Source organism: Rana temporaria, chromosome 2, assembly GCF_905171775.1.
Source record: "Rana temporaria chromosome 2, aRanTem1.1, whole genome shotgun sequence".
In the NCBI taxonomy this organism is placed as follows: Eukaryota; Metazoa; Chordata; class Amphibia; order Anura; family Ranidae; genus Rana; species Rana temporaria.
In genome coordinates, this window is record NC_053490.1 from 254,779,440 (window position 1) to 254,804,440 (window position 25,001).

Sequence of the window (25,001 nt, forward strand, 5' to 3'; positions counted from 1 at the left end):
TTTATGTTGCAGGGTACAGAGCTGCACGATTCTGGCTAAAATGAGAATTGCAATTTTTTTGCTTAGAAGATAGATCACGATTCTCTGACGATTGTTGCGGCGTAACATCATCTTTCACATTAAAACAAAAAAAAAAAAAAAATGGGCTAACTTCACTGTTTTTTTTTTAATGGTTTTTATTATTCATTGAAGTGGGAAAATGCAGTGTGACATAACATATTGCAGCAATAGCCATTGTATTCCCTAGAGTCTCTGCTAAAATATATATAATGTTTGGCGGTTCCAAGTAATTTTCTAGCAAATAATATTGCTTTCTAACTTAAGAAACAAGTGTTGGACTTTAAGTGGTTAAATTTAGTTACAATGTTAGTTAGTTACAATGTTTCATTTTGTTTACAAACTTCGCAGACTGCCCAGATTTGTTCTATACACACAGAAGTGTATCCCTTTGATCTAAGAAGGAAGTGTCAGTTACAATGTTTCCTGTTAAAAACTTGGCAGACTGCCCAGATATTTTCTTTTGACAGCTGAATATCTCTCCACTTGTTATATGAAAGAATCAGCAAACTCTGCATTGAAGATCGTCAGGGGGGTTGAATCGAGATCACAATTTTTTTAATGATTAATTGTGCAGCTCTAGCACGGTATTTGCGCAGCAATTTTTCAAACATGTTTTTTTGGAAAAAAATGTTTCATTCATTAAAAAAACAGTTAGTTAGTTAAGTTAGCACAATTTTTTTTGGTATCCTAAGCGATGCTTTACATTTTTTTAGGTTACATGTTTAGAGTTACAGAGGAGGTCTAGTACTAGAATTATTGTTCGTGGCGTATGTAACCTGTGTGTATCTGGCTCTGATACTACCAGTGCCTACCTAGCCACTGACTAGTATCTCTCCCCAGCCTGTCCCCACACACCCTCTCACCTGCTGACCTGTGGATGGGGGAATCACTCCTGCAGTGTTATTGTGTTCTGCCAGTGCGTACAATGATCAGTGTTGCTAACTTTAGCTGGCAGCACTGATTGTTTTAAGAAAAAAAAAAACAGGCTGGTTGTACTCAAGTTGATTAATAGATTGACTTGTGTAAAACCAGCTAGCCCATACATAGATTGACTATGGCTGGTCTCTGAATAATTGGCGTAATTTCAATCCATGTATGACCCGCTTAACCACTACTCAGTCCCTAAATATCCTTCCACTCCTGTACATAGTGCTCACTGTCATACTCTCCACACTCCTCTCCTGTACATAGTGTCCACTGTCATACTCTCCACACTCCTCTCCTATACATAGCGCCCACTGTCATACCCTTCACACTCCTCTCCTGTACATAGTGCCTGCTGTCATACACTTCTCTCCTGTACTTAGTGCCCACTGTCGCACCCTCCACACTCCTCTCCTGTACATACTGCTCACTGTCATACCCTCCACACTCCTCTCCTATACATAGTGCCCACTGTCATACCCTCCACACTCCTCTCCTATACATAGTGTTCACTGTCATACCCTCCACACTCCTCTCCTATACATAGAGCCCACTATCATACCGTCTACATTCCTCTCCTGTACATACTGCCCACTGTCATACCCTCCACACTCCTCTCCTGTACATACTGCCCCCATCATACCCTCCACACTTCTCTCTGGTACGTACTACCCTCTGTCATACCCCCTCACTCTTCCTGTACATATTGCCCATTGTCATACCCTTCACACTCCTCTCCTGTACATAGTGCCTTTTTCCGTACCCTTTGTACTCCTCTCCTGTACATAGTGCCCACTGTTGGACCCTCCACATTCCTCTCCCTCACCTGCACATACTTCCGACTTATATACCGTCCATACTCCTCCCCTATGTCGCTTACCCACAAAAACAGTTCTTTAAAATTATACTGAATATCCTCAATGTTACCAGCTCTAGAATGGACACACTTTTGTTAGTTCAACTAAAGGAAATATCAGTTCTCATATTTGTTCTGCCCCATTATTAGTACTTTAATTTTGTGATTACTACTATGATGTATAGAGGAACATCGGGGATCTCAGCTACTCTAAATATAGCACTTATATAAAAAAGTGGCCCTGAAAATATTTTTTAAATGTTGGCAACTGTGCACTTAGGCACTGCCCAAGGGCCACCGTCCACCGGGTCAGTAGGGGGCCCCATGAGAGGCTCCTGGGATCCTGTGATAATAAAGCGGTAGTAAACTTTCCTGACATTACTACTTTTTAGAGGCCCTGGGGTAGGTTATGCCACAACGTACAAGTATGCACAGCATATTAGCACATTAGTGTACACTTAAATTTTCAGACTGAGCCCTCCAGTGCTGCGATGAATCAGGCGGGGCCTGGACACTTCCATCTTCACCCGGTCTTCCTTCTGGGTTCTGTGCCTTTGGTCACTTGCCTTGGCTGGGCTGCGTTCATGTCATTCCCACGCATTTATTTATTATTTATTACACCCCATTCACACCTCCGCGACAAAACGCCCGACGCCGGCCGCTCGTGCCGCTGGAGGGGAGAATTTGCCGTCTATGAGATGGTTCACATCTCATAGACGCCGTACACCTGCGGCATGAAAAAAAGTCCCGGACCCTTTTTTTCAGGCGGCATTGGCGTTCGGCCATACAAAGCAATAGGAAGGATTTGTAAAAACTTGTCGCGGAGGTGTGAATGCAGCCTAAAAGGCCCCACCAAAATCCTCAGCACCCCAGGCCCATGATGTTCTTAATCTGGCCCTGTCCACATGTATACTCTAATTTTTTTTGTGTTTGCTCTTGTATTTTCACGTGAACATAGTTTAACCTCTTGAGATCCGTGCTATAGCCGAATGATGGCCACAAGACGGTCAATAGATGTCCTCCCATTTGCACGTGCCCCCTGCAGGGTGCGCGCTGTGATCCCAGCCCCTTACCATGTGATCAGCTGTCAGCCAATGACAGCTGATCACGTGATGTTAACAAAAGCTTGGTAATCATTTTTTCCCCTCCTCACGCTTACAGTGTGAGGGGAAAAAAAGCTGATCACCGGCTTATGTGCAAGGGACATCAGTCCCGAAGAGAGAGGCAATTCTGCCTCATCTGTGCCAAACAAATCCCCCTGCCAGTGACACCTGCCATTGCCACATGCCAGTGCCCACAAGTGCCACCTATCAATGCCCACCAGTGGTGCCAATCCGTGAATCATCAGTGCCACCTATCAGTGCCCATTATTGCTACCCAACAGTACCAGTCACTGCCACCTATCAGTGCCCATCACTGCCAGCTATCAGTGCCACCTATCAGGGCCACCTATTAGTGCCACTTATCAATGCCCTTCAGTGCCACCCATCAGTGCCCATCAGTGCCGCCTATCAGTGCCCACCTGTGCCGCCTTATCGGTGCCCATCAGTGTAGCCCATCAGTGCAACTCATCAGTGCCCATCAGTGCAGCCTATCAGTGCAGCCTCATCAGTGCACATCAATGAAGGAGAAAAATCACCTGTTTGCAAAATATAAAAAAACATAATTTTTTTTAATTCGTTGTTTTAAACTTTTTTTAACAAAAAAAAAAAAAACGCAGAGGTGATTAAATACCACCAAAAGAAAGCTCTATTTGTGGGAAAAATAATATAAAAATGTCATTTGGGTGCAGTGTTGTATGACCGCATGATTGTCATTCAAAGTGCATCAGCGCTGAAAGCTGAAAATTGGGGTGGGGTTTAAGTGCCCAGTAAGCAAGTGGTTAAGGGTGAACTCACACAGTGTCTACCTCTCTGACAGCCATCTGTTCCTGTCTGCAGTAGGTTGCAGTGTGATGCACAATTCAGCGGATCACACACGGCTCCCTTTTCCTTGTTTTATGTAGAAACTTTATTTAAAGTGTACAAAAGTACACTTCATCTAGGTTGCTGCACAGCAGTACTATGTGTAAATTAATCCTTGATGATTCCCAAAATGTGGTTCATTTTGTACCACCATCATGAATTGGTGCTGTGTTCAAGTTTCGCTTGTACTTATAAAAGCCTGTGCCTATCATCTACCTGATCATGAATATAAATGATCATTTATGAATATAAAGATGGAGAATGTATTTATATGACAACGTGCCCTCTTTTAGATTAGGGCTTAAAATTAGGACAAAAAACACAACCTAACTGCCAACTTTCTGTACAGCATCATACCAACCCAGTACAGCTAATGGAACCTGCACACATATGTTGCTTTCTCTTATATCTTCCTGCCAAGGCCGAATCTCGCGTCGCTCTGATACAATCGCTTAAGCACAATAGATGGGTCGAAACACCCGCCTGTTCGGTTCGCAGCAGAACTTCAGAACAAGGGAAATGGTGTAACCCAAAAGGCGAACTTATTTGAAGTCTATGGGAGCAGGAAAAATAAAAAGTGCCCATTTTGAAGGCTTATATGCAAATAATTGGCCATAAAAGGGTAATGGGGTCTAGGCAATGCCTATATGTATCAATAAAACATTTTGTTTTAAAAAACAATCGTTTTTTTCAGGAGCAGTGATTTTAACCACTTCAGCCCCGAAAGGATTTGCCCCCTTAATTACCCGGCCATTTTTTGTGATACGGCACTACGTCGCTTTAACTGACAATTGCGTGGTCGTGCGACACTGTACCCAATCCAATCTGAAATTCTTTTTTTTTTACTAAAAATAGAGCTTTCTTTAGGTGGCATTTGATCACCTCTGCAGTTTTTATTTTTTGCGCTATAAACAAAGAGCGACAATTTTTTTTACTTTTTGCTATAATACATATCCCCAAAAAATATACAAAAAAACTAATTTATTCATTAGCTTAGGCCGATATATATTCTTCCACATATTTTTGGTAAAAAAAATCGCAATAGGCTTATACAGATTGGTTTGCGCAAAAGTTATAGGCCCGGATTCAGAAAGAAGATACAACGGCGTATCTCCTGATACGCCGTCGTATCTCTGAGTCCGGCCGTCGTATCTATGCACCTGATTCATAGAATCAGGTTACGCATAGATCTCCCTAAGATCCGACAGGTGTAAGTGACTTACACCGTCGGATCTTAGGCTGCAATCTCACGCTGGCCACTAAGTGGCGCTTCCGTTTGTATACTCGAGGAATATGCAAATAAGGAGTTACGCCGATTCAGAAACGAACGACCGCCCAGCACTTTTTTTTTATGTTGTTTGCGTTCAGCTTTTTCCGGCGTATAGTTACCCCTGCTATATGCGGCGTATCCTATGTTAAGTATGGCCGTCGTTCCCGGGTCGAATTTTGAATTCTTTACGTCGTTTGCGTAAGTCGTTCGCGAATACGGATGGACGTAATTTACGTTCATGTCGAAACCAATGATGTCCTAGCGACGTCATTTAGAGCAATGAACGCTGGGAAATTTAATGGACGGCGCATGCGCAGTTTGTTCGGCACGGGGACGCGCCTGATTTAAATTGTACACGCCCCCTAGCCGCGGAATTTGAATTCCGGGGGATTTACAATATGCCGCCGCAAGTTTACAGGCAAGTGCTTTCTGAATAAAGCACTTGCCTCAAAAACTTACGGCAGCGTAACGTAAATCAGATAGGTTACGCGGATCTAAAGATACGCTCACCTATCTGAATCTAGCCCATAGTGGCCCAGATTCAAGAAGCACTTGCGCGGGAGCAAGTGTGATTTGCGCCGCGCAAGTACTGATTTGCTCCCAGGCAAATTTGCGGCTGATTCTGTAAACCAGTTAAGCCTGAAATGCAGCCATTTTCACGCGCACGCAGCCTCGCTGCTCCGGCGCAATTATAGCGCAATTTTGCGCGGGGTGTAAGTTGCGCCTTCATGGAATTCCCTCAGCGAATATGCAAATTAGGTACTGCCGATGATTCAGAAACATGCGCGTGTGATGCGCATCTTGCGCTGGAAGCGCGCAAGCTTTTTTCCCGGGCAAACTTGCTCCTGCTAAAAGCAGGGGCAAGTTAGCAAAAGATGGCCAAATGTCATCTGCAGGAGCGCGCAACTTCAGCAGCACCTAGACAGACGAGCTGAACAAGCAGAGCACCCACATTTTCGGGACCTTACATCTGTGCACCAACATGCCAGGGGCAGCTATGGTTCTTGATATTCTATTGACTGAGCCGACTCGTAGGAGGGCACGGGAGAGGATTTACAGAGGGCGCTACAACCTTTTTGAGATGAGTGATAATGAGGTGTATCGCATGTTTCGCTTCAGCCCTGAAGTCATCCTTGAGTTGGTAACAATCCTGCAGGATGACATCAGCAGCCCGACCCATCGGGGACAGGCAGTGCAGCCACTGGTGAAGGTAGTGGCAACCCTTCATTTTTTGGCAAGTGGCTCATTTCAGCGCACAGGTGGAATGGTGGCGGGGATGTCCCAATCCAGCATGAGCAGGTGTGTGCACCAAGTGATCCCTGCAATACTCAGATGCATGGGCACACAATTTATCAAACCAACCACGGCTGACCTGCGGCAGAAGGCAATCAGTGATTTTTATGATATAGCCAGATTCCCACGCACTGTGGGTGCAATAGATTGTACCCATGTGGCACTACGCCCCCCCCCCCCGGCTCCTCGAGCATATCTACTGCAACAGGAAGCATTGGCATTCGATAAATGTGCAGGTGATTGTGGATGCACATGGCCTCATATGGCATGTCCGTGCCAAACACCCAGGGTCAAGCCATGACAGTTTTATTTACCGACACAGCCCCATCCCAACCGAGTTTGACCAGAACATGTATGGAGACAGCTGGCTGATTGGTGAGTGACATGGGTGTCAGGTATGACTGCCCCCCCCCCCATGATGCAGACATCACACGGGGCACATGCACGACTAACATCCTCCTGTCTTTTCCCTTCCAGGTGACTCTGCATATGCCCTGGGACCTCACATGATGACCCCATTTCGTAACCCTCAAACACCAGGAGAGGAAAGATTTAACGAAGCCCATGCACTTACCCGTGCGGTGGTGGAGCGCACATTTGGCATCCTTAAATCTCGATTCAGATGTCTGGATAAATCAGGGGGGACCCTGTTGTATTCACCCAACTTTGTGTGCCAAATCATCGGGGCATGTTGTATTCTCCACAATTTTGCTGAGAGAAGGGGCATGCACATTGAGATACGCAATGACCTTACCCCCGAACCACGCAACCCCCCCCCCAAGAAACACTACCGGATCTTCTGAGGGAAGAGCAATCCGGAATGGTCTTGTGGAACGTCTCTTTGCACATTAAACACACCCTGATCTTGTCACAAGTATAATGCATGTATGCACACCACTGTAGTCCCTAGCACACACACGACACATGCACCCCAAATTGGATTAGACCCAACAATACCCCATGGTATTAGGGAGCAGCAACGCCGCGTCAAGGCTCCAATTATGTTGCTGTCCATTCATACACCTTTCACATGGCAGAGGGTGACACCCCTTTTCCAGCAGGAGTGCCACCCCCCCCCATTCACACACCAGTCACACTGTAGTATACACTCCTCACCGTGTGTAGGGACTACAAATAAATATAAAAGCTCATATTCTGAGCATATATATAAAAAAAAAAATAACTCATATTCTGAGCATATATAAAAAAAAAATAACTCATATTCTGAGCATATATAAAAAAAATAAAAAACTCATATTCTGAGCATATATAAAAAAAAATAAAAAACTCATATTCTGAGCATATAATAATTGTAGAAATTATATCCTTTTTTTGATTTCTTCTTTGGGCCAAGGGTGCCCCGGCTCTGGCTCCTCAATCTCCGTGGTGCGGAGGAGGCATGGGGTGGGGATGGAGGGGGGGGAGGAGCATCAACCCCTACTTCCAGACTCCTCGCAGGTGGTGGCTGCATGCCCTCCATGGCGTTGGCCAGGCGGGCGAGGATGGTGTTGGTCTGGGCCAACATCCGCATTTGGCGGGTGGTGGTATCCCGCTGATGACGGCGGGTAACTCTCCCCTCCTCCCGCACTGCAGCGGTGTTGGCCTGCACAGCAGCGGTGTTGGCCTCCACCGCAGCTGCCATCCTGCTTAATAAAGCAGGGGCGTTCTCCTGAGCCACCAAGCAGGTGACTATGGCCTTGGAGTTGCCACTTATTTCCGCCAGGCTCTGTGAGACATGTTTGTCCCGGTCTGCATGCAGGGTGAGGGCATGCTGCACAGAGGTGGAGGTGGATGCCATGCTGTCCGCCAGACGTCGAACATCTCCCACCATGGCCCCTATATGGCGGGTCTGCAGGGCCTGCTCCTCCAGCAGACCGTCACGGAGGCTGGAGGATATATGCCTTGTTTTGGACAGAGCCTTCCTGGGAGGAGAGGCTCTGGCACGGACAGAGGGAGAAGGGGAGGGGTCCACAATGGAGGGGCTTGCCCTGGAGGGGCCTGCCCTGGAGGGGGATGACGTGCTGGGCGGGGGGGGTGGTGGGTTGCTCAGGGATGGTGGTATCCTCCTGGAGGGAGCCAGAGTCCTCCTGGATGAGGAAAAAGGAATCCTCCTCCAAAACAACTTCCTCCACCATACTTGGCCCCGGTAGGATCTCCTCCTGGACCAGCATTGCCATAATGTCCATGGGGCCTGACTGGACCCCTGGCTCAGGTATGGATGGCGTGGGTCGCCCCGCAGCCGAAGACGGCCCAGCTTCATCATCCTCATCACCACCTGTGGATGACACCAAAACGAAATATTTTGCTGGTGCAACACACTGCTCACATGTTCACTTCTACCCCCTCCCATGATGCACAGCAGATATGAAACAAAAATAATAGTTCCATCTTCACTTCTACCCACAAATATGTTCACTTCTACCCCCTCCCATGATGCACAGCAGATATGAAACAAAAATAACTTACCAGTCCCCAAGTTCCCAACAGTGGAGTCGTACCCTGCAAGTCCCTCCACCTGCTCCTGCACAAAAGTTTGGGCAATAAGCTCCTCCTCATGATTTAGGCGGATTTTACATCGCGGTCCACCTCCCGTGCCACCGGTATGTTTTCGGATAAGAGCCAGTTTATCCCGGACCCTGCGCCTCATATCATTCAGTTTTTTTTTAATGTCATCCCAGGAACGATCTTCATTACCCAGGGCATTGATTTCCAGGGCTATGGCTTCAAAGATAGCCCTCCTTTGGGCAACGGTGGTGTTTGCCCGCTGGGCACCATATAGGAGTTCTTTATGTTGCTGGAGTGCAGCAATTAGGATGTCCATCTCCGCAGCCACGAAGTTTGCCTTTCTTTTTTTAGTTCCTTTGGGAGGTGCCATCTCTTCAAAATGGGCTGAATTTCCTTGCTCAGGGGGGGTAGGAAAAAGCAGGATGAAATTCAGCAAAGAACCTGCGCAAGTCTGCTCCTATTTATTTGCTCAGTGCAAGCAGCTGAGCAGGATTTGCCCTGAAAGTATGCTAGGCGCAGTTTGACGCATGCGCAGACGGCAGAGCTCTAACTGCGCATGCGCGCGCCCGGCGCAAACCTCTGCTGAGCCGAAAAATCCTCATTTACATAGGGGCACACCCACTTTGACTTGCGCGGCCTTGCGCCCTCAGCTTTGCCTTAAACAGGAGCAAATTAAATGAACAAACGATTCCTGAATCAGGTGGCAATTTGGCAAAATTGCCCCAGCGCAGAGAAATTCAGTTGAGCAGCTCATGTGTAAGTAATGGGCAAATCTACCTGAATCTGGGCCATTGTCTACAAACTATGGGATAGATTTAGGTACTTATTTTTTTTTTTTATTATTTCTACTAGTAATGGCGGCGATTTTTTAGCAGGACTGCAACATTGCGGCGGATAAATCTGACCCCAAATTACACTTTTTGGGGACCAGTGACATTATTACATTGATCAGTGCTATAAAAATGCACTGATCAATGTATAAATTACACTGGCAGGGAAGGGGTTAAGTGTGTTCCCTAGGTATGTTCTAACTGTAAGGGGGATGGGCTCACTAGGACATGACAGAGATCACTGTCACCGATCACTGGGAACAGATCTCTGTCATGTCTCCTGTCAGAATGGAGATCTGCTTGTTTAAACTGGCAGATCCCTGTTCTGCCTCGGTACTAGGTGATTGCGTGTTGCCGGCAGACATTGAGTCTGCCCGCATCTGCACCTGAACAAGCTGCCATACAGGTACAGTGTGTGCGAGAGCGTGCCGCCCGCAACGGCGCCTGCGCAAGCCATCGTACAGGTACAGGGAATCGTGCAGCGCTGCCAACCAGCCACAGTATATCTGCATGAACTGGTCGGCAAGCGGTTAACTATGCTTAAAGTGCAAAAATAAAAATGAAAAAAATCCTTTAAATATTTTATGTGACATAAAAAAAAATAGTCAAATCCCATTTAAGATGACTCGCGGACAATTGCTGGCACCTGGCTATTGAAAAAATAAAGAAAAAAACAGCATGGGGTCCCCCCCAGTCCATACGAGGCTCTTTGGGTCTGGTATGAATTTTAAGGGAAACTCCAAGCCCAAAAAAATCGTGGGGTCCCCCCAAAAACCATACTAGACCCTTATCTGAGCATGCAGCCCAGTAGGTCAGGAAAGGGGAAGGAACGAGCGAGCCCCCACTCTTGAACCATACTAGGCCACATGCCCTCAACAAAGCATCCCACCCCAAAGCACCTTGTTCCCATGTTGGTGGGGACAAGGGCCTCTTCCAGACAACATTTGGCTGTGGTTGTCGGGGGCTGTGGGTGTGGGGCTTATTGGAATCTGGAAGCCCCCTTTAACAAGGAGGTACATCCCCCCCTTACATCGGGTACATCGCCTCGATGTACCTGATACCCATTCACATAGAGAGGGCGGAATCTTGTTAAAGGGGGCTTCCAGATTCCTATAAGCCCCCCACCCACAGACCCAGATAACCACAGCCCAGGGTTGTCGAAAAGAAGCCCTTGTCCTCATCAACATGGGGACAAGGTGGTTTGAAGTGGGGGGGGGGCAGAGCTCCCTTGCGCCAAAGCGCCCACTCCCTTATGTAGAGAGTATGTGGCCTGGTATGGTTCAGGAGGGGTGGGGCACTCGCTCGTCCCCTTTCCTGACCTGCCAGGCTGCATGCTTGGATAAGGGCCTGGTATGGACTGGGGGACCCCATGCCGTTTTTTTTCCTTTTTTTTTTACCGACACTGTTTTGTTTTTACTTAGCTGTCAGCGGGGAAACCATTGACAGCTAATGACTCATTGGTTGTTAAGGATGCCATGGCCGGCTTCCCGCTCCCCTCCTTAACAACCAGCTTACACTGCGCCCTAACTGGGCAAAGCTTTGCCCAATCAGGGCGCAGAATGCACTGTGCAGCGCTCAGTGCATTGCAGTGTTTTCTTCAGGGCAAACACCTGGCAAACATCCTGCAAATTTGGGTGTTCGGCTAATGGCCAAACAAGTAAATGTTCGACCCGAACACATGCTTGGGCTGAACTGTTCGCCCATCCCTATTGAGCACTTTCTTAAAGTGTTACTAAACCTGCAATAGTAAAATCAGTCTGTATTTGCAGTAAATAATGCTTGTTATACTCACTGTGGAACCTAAGGGGTTAATCCCCTGCATTGAGTAAAAAGGCTGTTTGATCCTGTCTTCTTTGATCCTCTCCTTCTTTTACTGTCCCCAATACATCTGCTGATAGAACAGAGCATTGGAGGCATATTAATGGGCACGTTTTTGTGCGTAGGGGGCATTATCAGGTCCATTGCACTGCTTGCATACCTTATGTACTCTGAGAATGTCTCTTTCTAGCAAGACAAGGATTTCAGCATTCATGTCCTTTACATGAATCTCATTAACAAGGTGCCTTAAGTGAGGATGGTGATATGCAGCTTCTGGAGTAGGAATTTCTTTCCTTTCGTCTGGTATCTGGTCACACTCAACTAATGTTGGTAGGGGTATGCCCTCTCCCTTATTGATATGAGAGACCATGAACCCATTGGCCCTTCTGCAGAAAGTCTCTTCACCACCAGAACAGGTTATGAGAGTATACGGTGATGCATGTCCATCTATACCAAAGATCTCAAAGAATTTAGGCTTAACCAGGGATCTGTTGCTCTGTTTATCTATTATGGCATACATCCTAATAGCTTTCTCAGGCTAGCCCTTTAAGTATATCTTGACTAGGCATATCTTAGCACAGCCTTTGTGATCTAAGCCTTCTCCACAAACTTCTGTGCATGAAGAGGAAACATTAGCTGAGGTTGTGGCTGGAGCATGACCTTGTTGCCCCCGCCATGATTTGAGACAGGGCTGGAGGTTAAAGGTTGCTGTGAATTGTCTAAGGGTGGGCCCGGATGCATAGCTGTAACATGTCTGTCACTACTGCATTCTGTGCACTTGATGACAACTTTACAGTCTTCAGCAAAATGTCCATAACAAGCACAGCACATGTAGCATATTCCAAGTTTCTGAAGAATCTTCCTGCACTCTTGTAACATCTTTGCCCTAAGCCCACAACATTTCTTTAGTGGGTAAGGCTTCTTGTGAATAGGGCACTGACGATTAGGGTCTTTATCTCTGTCACCCGAATCGCTGTGGTGAGCAGGAGAGGATACGGGTGGTGTGATGTCTGTCCTTTTAACAGATATTGCTCTATTAAAGTCTCTACGTTTAGCTGCTGTGTTATCATACCTTGATGGGGATGCTGGGTTCACTGAAGCTGAAGCTGGGATTGTTTCTCATCCAGGCTCGATCACTGATGAACCTGCAAAAATATGCGAATGGAGAAAAAGATACGTTATAGTCTCTTTTGTACTTTGAGCCCTTTTGTGCCCATTTCTCTTGCAGGCCCTATAGCAGTTTAGACACCACTGGATTGACACCATGAGCAGTGTCCAGGTCTTTGTGTTGAGAGTCAGAACAGTGTTGTTAGTAGGACGTACAGGAGATGACTCTGTATCATTGCAAACATTATGCTTTAGTACATATTCACTGGTGCGTTCAACTGGGTCTTGCAGTTCCACTGGGATGAAACAGTTTGAGTTAGCACTTTCTCCCATCGCTTGTTCGAGGACTCTTAGCAGGGTCGATCCGCCCTATAGGCTCACTATGCAAGCCGCTTAGGGCCTCACAAAGATGCGGAGGCCCCCCCAAATTACTAGAGGCCCCGCCTGATGAGAAGTCATTTTCGACCCCCCTCACATCGCTTCTCAACTCGCTGGCTGCATGGGAGAAGAGGTAAGAAGTCAGCACCCCCCACTTCTCACTTTAATGTAAGATGTCATTTCCGACAGCAGAACACCCCCTCCCACTTCTCAACTTTAATCTTTAATGTGACCATCACCTTGCTAGGGCAGCTGCTTCCTCCCTTTCCATTTTCAGAATCTTTATTTGGGAATCTGCCTTTGCTTGTTGAGCTTCCATCTCTGCTTGTTGAGCTGCTTTTTGAGCTTTCATCTCTGCTTGTTGAGCGTTCATCTCTGCTTGGTAAGCTGCTTGCTGAGGTTTGCACTCTTTATGATTCCGCATCAGCACGGGCCTCTATTATCTTATTGCTTAATGTTGAACTTCTGGAGCGAGAAGATCTAGAAGAACGTGCAGTGTGCTTGGTTGATGTTAATCTGTGAGATCTGTGGTCTCCTGCAGATGAGCAATGTGGAGTTCTGCCTTATACTGAGCATTTTGCACTAAGAGAGCCCTGATACCCAGGTAGTCTGTTCTGCTGAAGAGTTCTCTATATTACAGTCCTGCAAGAAAGCTGTGTATTTTGCAAACAGCCGCTGGTAGAGTTCATACGCGACAGATAAGCGATCTATAGAGTCTCTTAGTTCAGCTGGTTGATCATTAAAGTGTGACAAAACTGACATGCAGTGTGAAGTTATGTCCCATAAGTCTGACAGATTGCTGGAGAACTCATCTCTAGTGGTTTCATCGTTTTCTCTGAGTTTGTGTCGGATTTATTGTACGTTTGGGTCTTAAAAACTGTTCGGCAATATCTGCAGAATCTGCTCCCTGTACATCTGCGGGTTCAGTGGTATGATGAATCTGCATTTATTCCGCCACAAAAAAGTGCTCAGAGTCTTGTCTTGACATTTTTCACGGTTTTGTGAAAAAATGTACTGTCTCTTTAAGAAGACGAACAGCAGCTTAGACAGGTGGGGTAACACAGTATGTAGAGAGTTTTTAACATTCACATGAGGTGCAGTAAGCTTGTGCGACCATGTGCTTTCAAAAGATGGCGGATGGCACTGAGCTCAATTGCAGGTCAGGCACACACATATACACAGCAGGCTGTAGGAATTCTATACATCTTTTGACTAAGCTTGATTGCAGATAAGCACACACAAATACACAACAGGCTGTAGGATTCTATACATATTTTGACTATTCTGACTCTGAGTGTTGTGAAGCGATCTATCCCTTGTGAGACCTCTATGCCTGGCCTGTATAAGCAGATACAATCATTGAGGACAACCTCACCGATTCTATTTGCAGAGGTGCTTTAATGCAGAAACCAGATGACAGAATATGTGTACAGGATATGTGTACAGAGATGAATAGGTTGTGGTACTTATGCGGTCAAAAGATGATATTGTCTGTAACTTACTATGTAGAATACATGTGTCCATGTTACATGTGGCCTGTTAGCTGTCTCCATTACACAGGACGTACAAAACTCAGGAAGACGGGTGGAGCATTACATAGAAAGGAAAGCCCAGATTCACAAAGCACTTACGCCGACGTATAACACATTACACCGACGTAAGTGCCAATATGCGCCGGCGTATGTGTGCGGCAGACCCACGAACCCACATGCGCCTAAAAACAGGCTACACCCCGCTGACGTAGCTTGCACACGCCGGCGTAGGGTGGGCGCACATATGGGCTGGGCGCATGGTGCTGCTCCCATTGATTAGCCATTCAAACATGAAAATGAGGGAAATACGCTGATTCACAAACGTGCGTGTGCCCGGCGCATGCTACGCGAGATGCGCGTAAGTTGTACGTCCGGCGTAAAGTTATTCCCCAAAAATTAGGTGCAACCCGGCAACAGACATGCACAGGTCTGCACCAGGGAACACAAGCCGGCGTATTGTGCGTTGGACGTGTGTCTGGCTGGGCGTACGTTATGTTCACGGCGTTCGTGGTGATCCGACGTAGCTTAGGCAGTTGTGCCGGCGTGGTTGTGAGCAGGCGCAGGGGGGTGCTGTGTATGCGTTCACGTCACGGCGCATGCGCAGTTCATAATACGTACCTGTCTGGCGCTCGACCCATCATTTGCATGGGGTCACGCCCACTTCCACCTACGTCGGCGTGCTCCTTCGAAACCTACGCCACTCTGGCGCAGCGTTGGGAGCACTGGCTTGCTGAATGCAATGCTTGCCTCTCCGCGCTAAGTTAGTGTGGCGTACGGTGTTTGCTCTACGGCGGCATAATGTGCGCCTTGCTCTCTTTGAATCTGAGCGTGTCATAAATCATTTGGGGCAAAAAAACTATATGTTTTAGTACTGCATCGATAAAATCCCAGGCCACTCTATCGAACGCCTTTTCGGCGTCTAGGGACAAGAAGAAGCCTTGTTTCCGCTTAGAGGTTAGCCAATGGTTTATGTTAAGAGCTTTTATTGTATTATCGGGACCCTCCCTACCCGGGATAAATCCCACTTGATCTAAGGAAACCAAAGAAGTTAATAAGGGGAGGATCCTATTTGCAAGGATTTTATCGTAGATTTTCACGTCTACGTTTATTAAGGAGATAGGCCTGTAATTGGTAACCTGGGTCGCGTCTTTACCTTCTTTGGGTATCACCGTAATATGTGCTTCTAAAAGTTGTTTGGGGGGGTGTTGTTCTGATTGAAGAGATTGGAACGTCTTTAAGAACCTCGGTTTCAGTATTTCGGTGAAAGTTTTATAGTATTGTAAGGGTAGGCCGTCCGGGCATGGGGCCTTGCCTATCTTCATTTCTTTGATAGCTCTGTCGAATTTTGGGCCTGAGATGGGATTTTCTAGTTCTTTTGCAGCATTCCCTGAAATTTGTGAGCGGTTTTCTTGTTTTGAACTGCTTTTGCAAGTAATCTGCCGCATTTATTTCCTTGCTCGTAGTATATCTTGTGTCTCAATATATACTGTCTTTTAATTTTCATGTTAAGCTCCTCAGGCAGGAGTGCTCGTCGAGTGTAGAGATTGCCAAGGTTCGCTTGTGCGTGAGTTCTAGCTGGTGAATGCGTTCTAACAGGGATCTTATTTTGGATTGTTGTTCTTTTTTTATGCTGGTAATTTTTTTAATAAACTCTCCCCTTATGACACATTTGTGAGCTTCCCATTGTGTAGTCAGTGAAGTATCGTCATTTTAGTTGCGCAAAAAATAATCTTTTAATGTCTCCTTAAACTCTAATGTGTCAGAGGGGTTTTTCAGTACCGCCGTGTTGAGTCTCCAGGTCTTAGTTATGTTGTTCTTTTCTGGGAAAGTCAGAGTCATGGTTACTGGGTGATGATCTGAGAAAGTCATAGGTTTAATTATTGAGTCCGTCAGAAGTGGAAGGTCAGGCTGTGAGAGGAGGAGGTAGTCAATTCTGGAATATTTTTGGTGTATATTGGAGAAGTATGTGTAGTCCTTAGTCTGAGGGTTCAGGATTCTCCATGTGTCATGAAGCATGAGGTCTTTAAATTGAATCTTGATTTGTTTTATGGCCCTGAATGGTAAACTCGATGAACCGTTTGAGGTATCTATAAGAGGATTTAAAGGAGTGTTAAAATCCCCTCCAAAAATAAGGGTTCCTGAGGCAAACGTTGTTAAGAGATCTTTGATTTTGCGGAAGAAGGCTACCTGCCTCACGTTTGGGGCATAGACATTGGCGATAGTAATGGGGTGCTGATTCAGCTTCCCTTTCAGAAAAATATATCGACCTTCGGGGTCAATCAAAGTGTCCACAATTTGGAATGGAGTCCGTCTGGATATCAATACCGAAACGCCTTTTGTCTTACCTATCGGATTGGTAGCGTGGAATGAAGTTGGAAATCTTTTATCTCTTATTGTTGGAATCTTATCAGATTTAAAGTGGGTTTCCTGTATAAGAATGATGTTGGCTTTTCGTCTGGAAAATTAGTTGATAAGTTTAGTTCTTTTTTCAGGGATGTTGAGCCCTTTTGCATTTATGGATGATATTTTAAGCGATAAAGGAACAGAGTGAGCTTTGTCAGGAGGCATTTTGTTGACTTGTGAATATCTAGCTTGGTTGTCTGAGAGACAAAGAAAAAAAAAAAAACACAAGGGAGAGTGGGGGTAAGGGGATGGAAGCAGAGGGGTAGGATGTGGGGGGAAAGAACCGGGGATAGATGTAGTCTTACTAATCTATCCTAATTATGAGGGTCCGGTTGGATCAAAGGGTGAAGTGGTAATCACCCCTTGTGTGGGTGCGAGGACTGTATAGAACCTGATGGAGCTATATTAAAGATCGTTTTTTAATTTGTTTTTATCCTTTCCTTTCTATTTCTCTCTATCTTTTCTTCTCAAATCTTATCCTACTTTCTTTTTCTATAACTCCTGGTTAGCCTGGCAGTAATTACAGGCACTTTGGAGCTGCAAGCATAAATAAAGCAATTGGCCGTTAATTAAACATCTGGGGCATATATAGAGAAGATGTACTAGTAAATATTCCCGTAATCTACAGATTTTTTAAATGAAATCAGGGGACATATTTTTTTTTTTACTAGTAATGGCGGCAATCAGCGACTCTCGGCCCGCCACTGCCCCCCTCACAGCCTGTCAAGTCTCACTCTCCGGGCCCCAGCTACTACTGGGTGGGGAGCAGAGGAAGATCACTCCGCCAGGGAAGGCAAGGAGATAAACAGGCAGGCGGCTGGCCGAGACATGAGCCAAGGCAGAAGAACATGCGAGCAGGAATGTATGGGCATGCACCCGAAACTAAAGAAATATTCACTCCATTCTGACCAGCACATGATCATCAGAAAGGGGCACAGATAATGGAAAAAAATCCACCCCCTAAGCTACTAGGCGCGGCGGAGCGGGGGTGTGTAATTCTGATTTTTTTTTTTTTTATTCTGCACTGACTGTCTTTGAAACTGCCCCAGTCCCTGTTCAAATCCAACATGGGGAGCAACTGGGGACAGACTTTGTCTGGGGACAGTGTCCTCAATCAGGGGACTGTCCCCTGAAACCGGGGATGTCTGGTCACCCTATCCTACATATATATCCACTGCATTCTAGTCTGGTCAAGCCTATACCTGACAGTAGGCCATTCCTGGTGTACGTGTTCAAAGACAATTTCAGGCAGGCAGGTGACTCAGTGAGCTGGAGTGCATTTAATATATATATATATATCTCCACAGCATTCTAGTCTAGCCAAGCCTATACCTGACTGCAGGCCATTCCTGGTGTACTATTTCTAGTAAACTTAAGACAGCAGTGTTTTGCTAATCTAATTGTACAGTATGTCTGTAAGGCCACCAAGGAGAGGCAGTTGTTCACAGGCCACTAAAAGAGGGCAAGAAAACTGTGTCTACAGCCAACAATGCTGGTCGTGAACACATTGCATCCTCAGCACATGGCCGTGGGGCACGCTTGTCCTTTTTTTCGGCAGCTTTTCTCAGACTTTCAATATTTCAGTTTATACATACATTTTTTCAGCAGTTTAAACGCATATTATCTTTGAACAATATACCACATATTTAAGAATCATTTGGGCTATCCTATCATGCTCTAAACATTATTTATATTGGCATTTCCTGTGTTTTGATCACGACTACTGATTTAGACCGTCTCTGTTGTCTGTGACCTATAGTGAATTCGATTTTTTTTACACATTTTTCCCACGCGCTATAGTGAATTCCATTTTTACGTTAATTTGCCTGTTTTTCCCATTTTCCACTATTTATTCGTGCATTTGGAAATTCGCACTATAGTAAATAAACCCCTATTTGGGAGCATCAGAACTTTCCCCTCAAAGTCTGGCATTGGACCATGGCAGATTGGTTTGGGAAACTGCTGCAAGTGCCACATTAAACCTGTAGCAGTTTGTTTCCCAATCTTGATAATATCTTATTAAAATCACCTTGCTATTGGAAATTGGGGTGCCATACTCTAACTAAAAATGCTCCGGCCAGAAAATTGAGTGGGTAAGAATTAAAATGCCTGTCAGGTTTTACTGCTATCTGGAACTCTTGTTGGGATTTCCCTCCAATTCCTGTCCTGGTAATAACAGTTTTTGCAGACAAGAAGTAAGTGAAAATCTGAAACAAGGTCAAAGAAAGAAATCCAAATCCATTTTATAGTAAAACAAGTGGAGGCTAGAACTCCTGTCAGCTTTTCATTGTTGTCTGTGTCCATGTTACAGTTCTCTCTACATCCTGTCTGGCAAAACTGTTGTCAGGCTTGGTTCACACTTGTGCGATGCGTGAACCCTGCAAATCCACTGCGGGTTCCTGCATAGTACCTGACTCGAAGGGCAGTTCACACTGCCATATGCAAACTGCTGGGTGTCAATACAATGTCAATACAATGTTAATGACACCCCCATTTCAGTTTGCATATCGCAGTGGGTACTGACAGTTCGGACATGAATCGGATCGCATGGGTGTGAACACCCATGCGATCCGATTCTAGTGCAGACTAAAACAAGGGTCCTGTGTGAGTTTGGTCCGAATGCGATGCAAATTCAGCCATAATATCTGAATATGGCTGAAATCGCATTACACAGACATTGCATGTGATTTGCACTGCAGTGCGGTGCGAATCACATGCGATCTCACAGAGCCCACTAATGTGAACCGGCACTCAGCGTCACTGTGTCAGTAAGTGAGGGAAATCTCTTAGAACCCTGATTAGCAGTACAAACTTGACAGAGGGTCTGATCCTCCTCTCTGCTATCAAATGCAAATAAAAAAAATTTGGCCAAATATACACTATGTGGCACCCTTTAGCGTAACTAGAGGTAGGATTTTTGTTTGTGTTAGTGTAGGAAAATTTCAGACCTGGCTGCCAGCCAGCCTGTGTGTTTTTCTGAGTCGAGTGAGTGACTTAGGTAGGCTGGATGATTCATCAGCAGCTTCTCTTGTGACTCGCCCTGCTATCTGGAAACTGGGAGAAGATTCCATAAGCAGTTGGGAGGGGTCTAGGAGCAGCTAGCTGGAGTGTTTTGAGGGCCCTGACCAATCCCCAACAGAAGAGTTGGCAGGGGGCAGGCCCCCTCAAATACTCAGTGTTGGCTGGGGCAGTGTGGAGTTCGGTTGGAAGATGAAGATGGAGTGTTAGGCTGTCAGGGGCCTTTGAGAGTAGCTCCCCAGTCTGGGGGGGTGAACTCAGACTTGGGCTTGGGTGCGGAAGGGACTCCTCATGACACACGGAGGGATCCTGACCAGGAGGCATGGAAGCAAGGAGAGAACAGCAGGAGAACACTGCCAGGCAAATATCCAGGGAGGAAGACAGCCTGGTGAGTGTTGCAGTGAGAGGACTGAGAGGCATGCCTGAAGGGACTGAGTGCTAGCAGTCTGGGATGGATGCAGAGTCAGTCTGGGAGGACTGTGGAGAAGTAGCCAGGAGGGCTGTTGAAAGGGCTGCTGCAGCCAGGTAAGCTGGCAATGACTGAAGAGATGGTACTGGGAGCAGTAGCCACAGAGGACAGCTAGCACCAAAGACTTCTCTTTTTGCTACACAAAGGGCATTTTACAAGGAGTTTTACAAGGAGTCGGTGTAGCCAAAGTGCTAGCTGGTCCTGGGAGTTGTAGTTCTTGTACAAAGAGTTTTATTGAGAACACATCAACAGAAAAAGGAATACAAAAAAAAGCAGTGGTGGACACACCATGAGCTATTATGTATAGAACTGGAGGCGTCAGAAAAGTTAGTCCGTAGTCCTGAGATTGATCCAGCTCCTAGGAATCCAAGGGCGAAAATGGAAGACCAGCAATAGGATGTCCCAATCTCAAGGATCCTGCTAAATCGACCTTATGCTGGTTTAGATAACATACCGGCTAACACACCGGAGTATATGTAGAACTTAAAAGCGAAAGGGCTATTCAATGTGCAACATTACAAAAAGGAAAATAAACGTAAAAAGGCACATAACAGAGGATAACATTAACCAAATTGTAAAAAAAACAGCGCAGCATGTGTCCAAGACCAACAAGACCAAGCCTGTGGGCCCGAGCCAAAAAGAACGAAGAAAGGGAGGATGAGAAGAAAGAGAACCAGCTAGAAAAGTAGCATGAACAAATAATATTGAAGAGAAAGAGAGACAAAATAAAAATAAGATAAAAAATAAAAAATAAGGAAAAATGGGATAGAACAAAAGGGTCCACGGGTGGGGGGAACAGAGGCTCATCAAAGAGAAAGTAGCGTTGGATCAAAATGTGAAGGGTGATTGTGAGCCACTCAGGGTTGCCATACCCGGAGGAATTTATCGTGGGTGTCCAATAACACGGCAGTAAGTTTCTCATTAACCATAATATCATTAATGCAGCTTTTAACTGCTGCAAAGCTGAGGACCGGGTTCTTGGGAGTTGTAGTTCTACAAGCATATGAATAGAACATCTTTGACAGTCTGGTCTCAAATAGTTGCCGACACCCCTGATGAACAGAAAAAAATGGAGAATCCCCCAGGGTGGGGCTTTGTAGGCAACAGTAGTACAAGTAGTCATAGTAGATACAAAAATATATGGTAGTTTAATAGTAACAAGAGGTATCAAACAATATATGGTAAACATGTATAATACAATAGTTTTAAAAACAACACATATTGGGGTGTAAATTGAAAAGAGTAAAGAGTCCACAATATAAATACTGGGCCCAGTATTTATATTGTGGACTCTTTACTCTTTTCAATTTACACCCCAATATGTGTTGTTTTTAAAACTATTGTATTATACATGTTTACCATATATTGTTTGATACCTCTTGTTACTATTAAACTACCATATATTTTTGTATCTACTATGACTACTTGTACTACTGTTGCCTAAAAAGCCCCACCCTGGGGGATTCTCTAGTTCTACAAGCAAGTGTGTGCTGGAGGTATATATATCGAATGTTTATAGGTTAAGTCTCTGAAGAGTTCTGTTGATCAAATGGGCATCCCATAATAACCTGTAGCTCCCCCTTACTTTCAGTATGGGCACTACGCTAAAGTTAGTGGGGAATGGGAGAGTTACTTTGCTCCTATTCTGAATTTGTTAAAATTGGGACTTCTGTCACTCCAGAAACATCCACTGGGTCAGTCTGTGCTCCAGGGATGCAATACCATCCCTGGCTGGCAGTTGGCGCCAAAGGGGTTCTGGCAGAGCAACTTTCTCCAGCAGCCAATCAGAGAAGTTTCTCCCTTGCAAGGCATGCTGGGGAGGGGTATATCTGGGACAGGTGTCATGTGCTAACCAAGTTTTCGCGGGGTCCCGGTTCCAGGTGCGGCATCCACCTTCAGGGTGCATGCATCCATGGACCCCGCCAGCGAGGCCCACCAGGTCAAAATTGCAGTTTACATAAACCCTCATCCTGAGGTAAAAAGGGACTCCAGTGACTTACTGGATTCCCGGTTCTATTGAAAGGATCCCAGGCTGGGTGCCATTCGATTGGGGAGCCGGCTTGAGGGGAACCCGGAGGCAGGTTGTCCAACAGGGCTTGAGCGAGCCAATCGGGGATCTGGTGACCGGAATGGTGACAGGTATGTGCTGCTGTCATCCTGTGACCTATGCTACAAACTTACTGGGAGGATTCGCTCAATCTATCCATCTAGCTCACCTAAAGTAATTGGCATGTGGCCAGGTCTGTGAGAGAGATCTGTTCCTCCCAGAAAATCCTTAGTGACGCTTCGGCTGCCGGGCTTGTGGGAGGGGTCTGTCGGGAGGCACTTTACCCACTCCAACTAGAGTGGCGACGAATAACAGTTTGGTACTATGTTGTGCAAGTACTGCTCCATTGATGTCCGGGCCTGACACTGCAGGGTTCTTCTTTCTTCTTCATCAACCTGCTCTTTCCGCTTGGTGTTGATGTTGGCCGTGTTTGGCCTGAAGTGGAGCATTGGAGAACTCTCTGTTCACTGTCTGGACTTTCGCTCACTGCTTTGTTATCCACCTGCACCCATACGCCACATTAGGGTAACTTAATATGCCGATCCCAAAAACAAATCAGCGGCTCCTTCGGGGTAGCGCTACAAACCCTTCCCCATCCAAGTTCAAATTTGCTAAATAAAAACAAACAAAGCTGCAAGGACTACTTCTTGTTTCTGAAATGAATGGAAAATCTATGTGCTTGACTGTGCAGGGTGGGAGATAACCAACATTCACCAGTGGCTCCTACTGGGGATAGTACTACAATTGTAAATGATTGAAAAAGCAAAACAATAAAGCTCACTTAATAACCCATCTGTCTTTCTAAAATTGTTGGCTCCTGCACACTGTTCTGAATGTTTTTAAATCAACAGTTAAACAAGGGGATAATTCAGTATTGGAAAGAGTGAGCAAGGAGTAGAACCTCTATCATCATTTTGTTGTTGTCTGTGATCTTGATAGAGCAATTCACCACTCCAATTTTCCTGGTAACCATTTTTACTGGCTACATGACAGTCGCTGGCTACACGACATGCTGGAAAGATTCCTGCGCTCCACTGAAGCGGGACTAGGAAGCTTTGTTTCTGCCTGGTATCCTGTCGGTGGTGTGAGCAGGAAATACTGACGCCGATCGCATATGGATCTGGTGACTTTCCAAATGTTCATTTTGTTTATTTTAATGTACGTTCAATGTATAAGGGAGCCTGATGTGATGGGTCTTGAGGGTTTATGCTAATTAAAAACTGGATTACGCTATGGTGGCTTTTTCTGTTTTTACTTGTCTCACCTGAGGTTCCTTATCATAAGTGGCTCCTTGATGGATTCTGTCCATGGTCAATGAAGTTTGATTCACTGAAAGGCCCCATACACACGATAGAATCCATCCGCGGATAAATCCGCGCAAATGTGTTTCAGCGGATAGATTCTATGGTGTGTACACTCCAGCGGATCTGTTTCCGCGGATATTTATCCGTCGAATGGCTTTTCAGCAGATCGAATATTTGCTGACATGCTAAACAAATCTATCCGCTGCGAATCTATCCGACGGATAGATCCGTTGGTTAGTACACATTATCCGCGGATAAGAACCACGCGCATGCTCAGACAAAATAAGGGGATGGGAGCACTCGTTCAGGTAAAACTCTTGTTTGTTTGTGATATGGCACATTCGTCATTGTAACTATATAGTGTGTCGTTTATTTCCTCTTGTTTTTTCAGCGTTCTCTTGCTAGAATAAACCCGTTCTCTTGCTGATGCTATCTATCCAGATGTTTGAACTTTCTTTTTTTCCTCCACATGTGAATGTTTTTTTTTTTGTTTTGCAATTTATGTCCCCATTCTTTTTTCTTTCCCATTTTTTTTCCTTTTTTTTTTGTTTTGCAATTTATGTCCCCATTCTTTTTTCTTTCCCATTTTTTTTTTCCTTTTTTTTTTGTTTTGCAATTTATGTCCCCATTCTTTTTTCTTTCCCATTTTTTTTCCTTTTTTTTTTGTTTTGCAATTTATGTCCCCATTCTTTTTTCTTTCCCATTTTTTTTCCTTTTTTTTTTTGTTTTGCAATTTATGTCCCCATTCTTTTTTCTTTCCCATTTTTTTTCTTTTCGTTTTGGTCAAGTTATGTCACCATTTTATGTAGGCGTGTGTTTTTCCTTTTTTGTTTTCCCAAGTTGGTACGCCAAATGTACCCCCCCCCCAAGGAGTTGGTGTCCTTTCTAAATGACACATATTATTTGCTAAAATGTTTCATGCCTAATCACCACAGTATTAAAACACAATAGACAAGGTATTTCAGTAAATCAAATAACCATTTATTTGGGCCATAAACAAAATTAAATTACCGAGAAGGGCAGCACTTGCTGAGATAGCAACATACATGCAGACTTGTGTTCCAGACTGCACAGGCAACATAGTCAAGGACAAAATGGCAAACCTTGAGGACCGCATACCGAGAACTAAAAAAGAACAACAAAAACAAAAACCAGGAGCAGCAGCAAGTGAGCCAATGGAGCCCAGGCTGTGGTACTCCAAAAAACCCAAAGTTTTTGGGGGA

General features: G+C 45.4%; 1 protein-coding gene across 1 annotated transcript in view; it reads left to right on the plus strand.

The window, feature by feature from the left end:
* Positions 1 to 25,001, plus strand: part of LOC120926663 (multidrug and toxin extrusion protein 2-like) — a 243,587-nt gene that overhangs the window by 143,021 nt on the left and 75,565 nt on the right. The window lies entirely within an intron of this gene.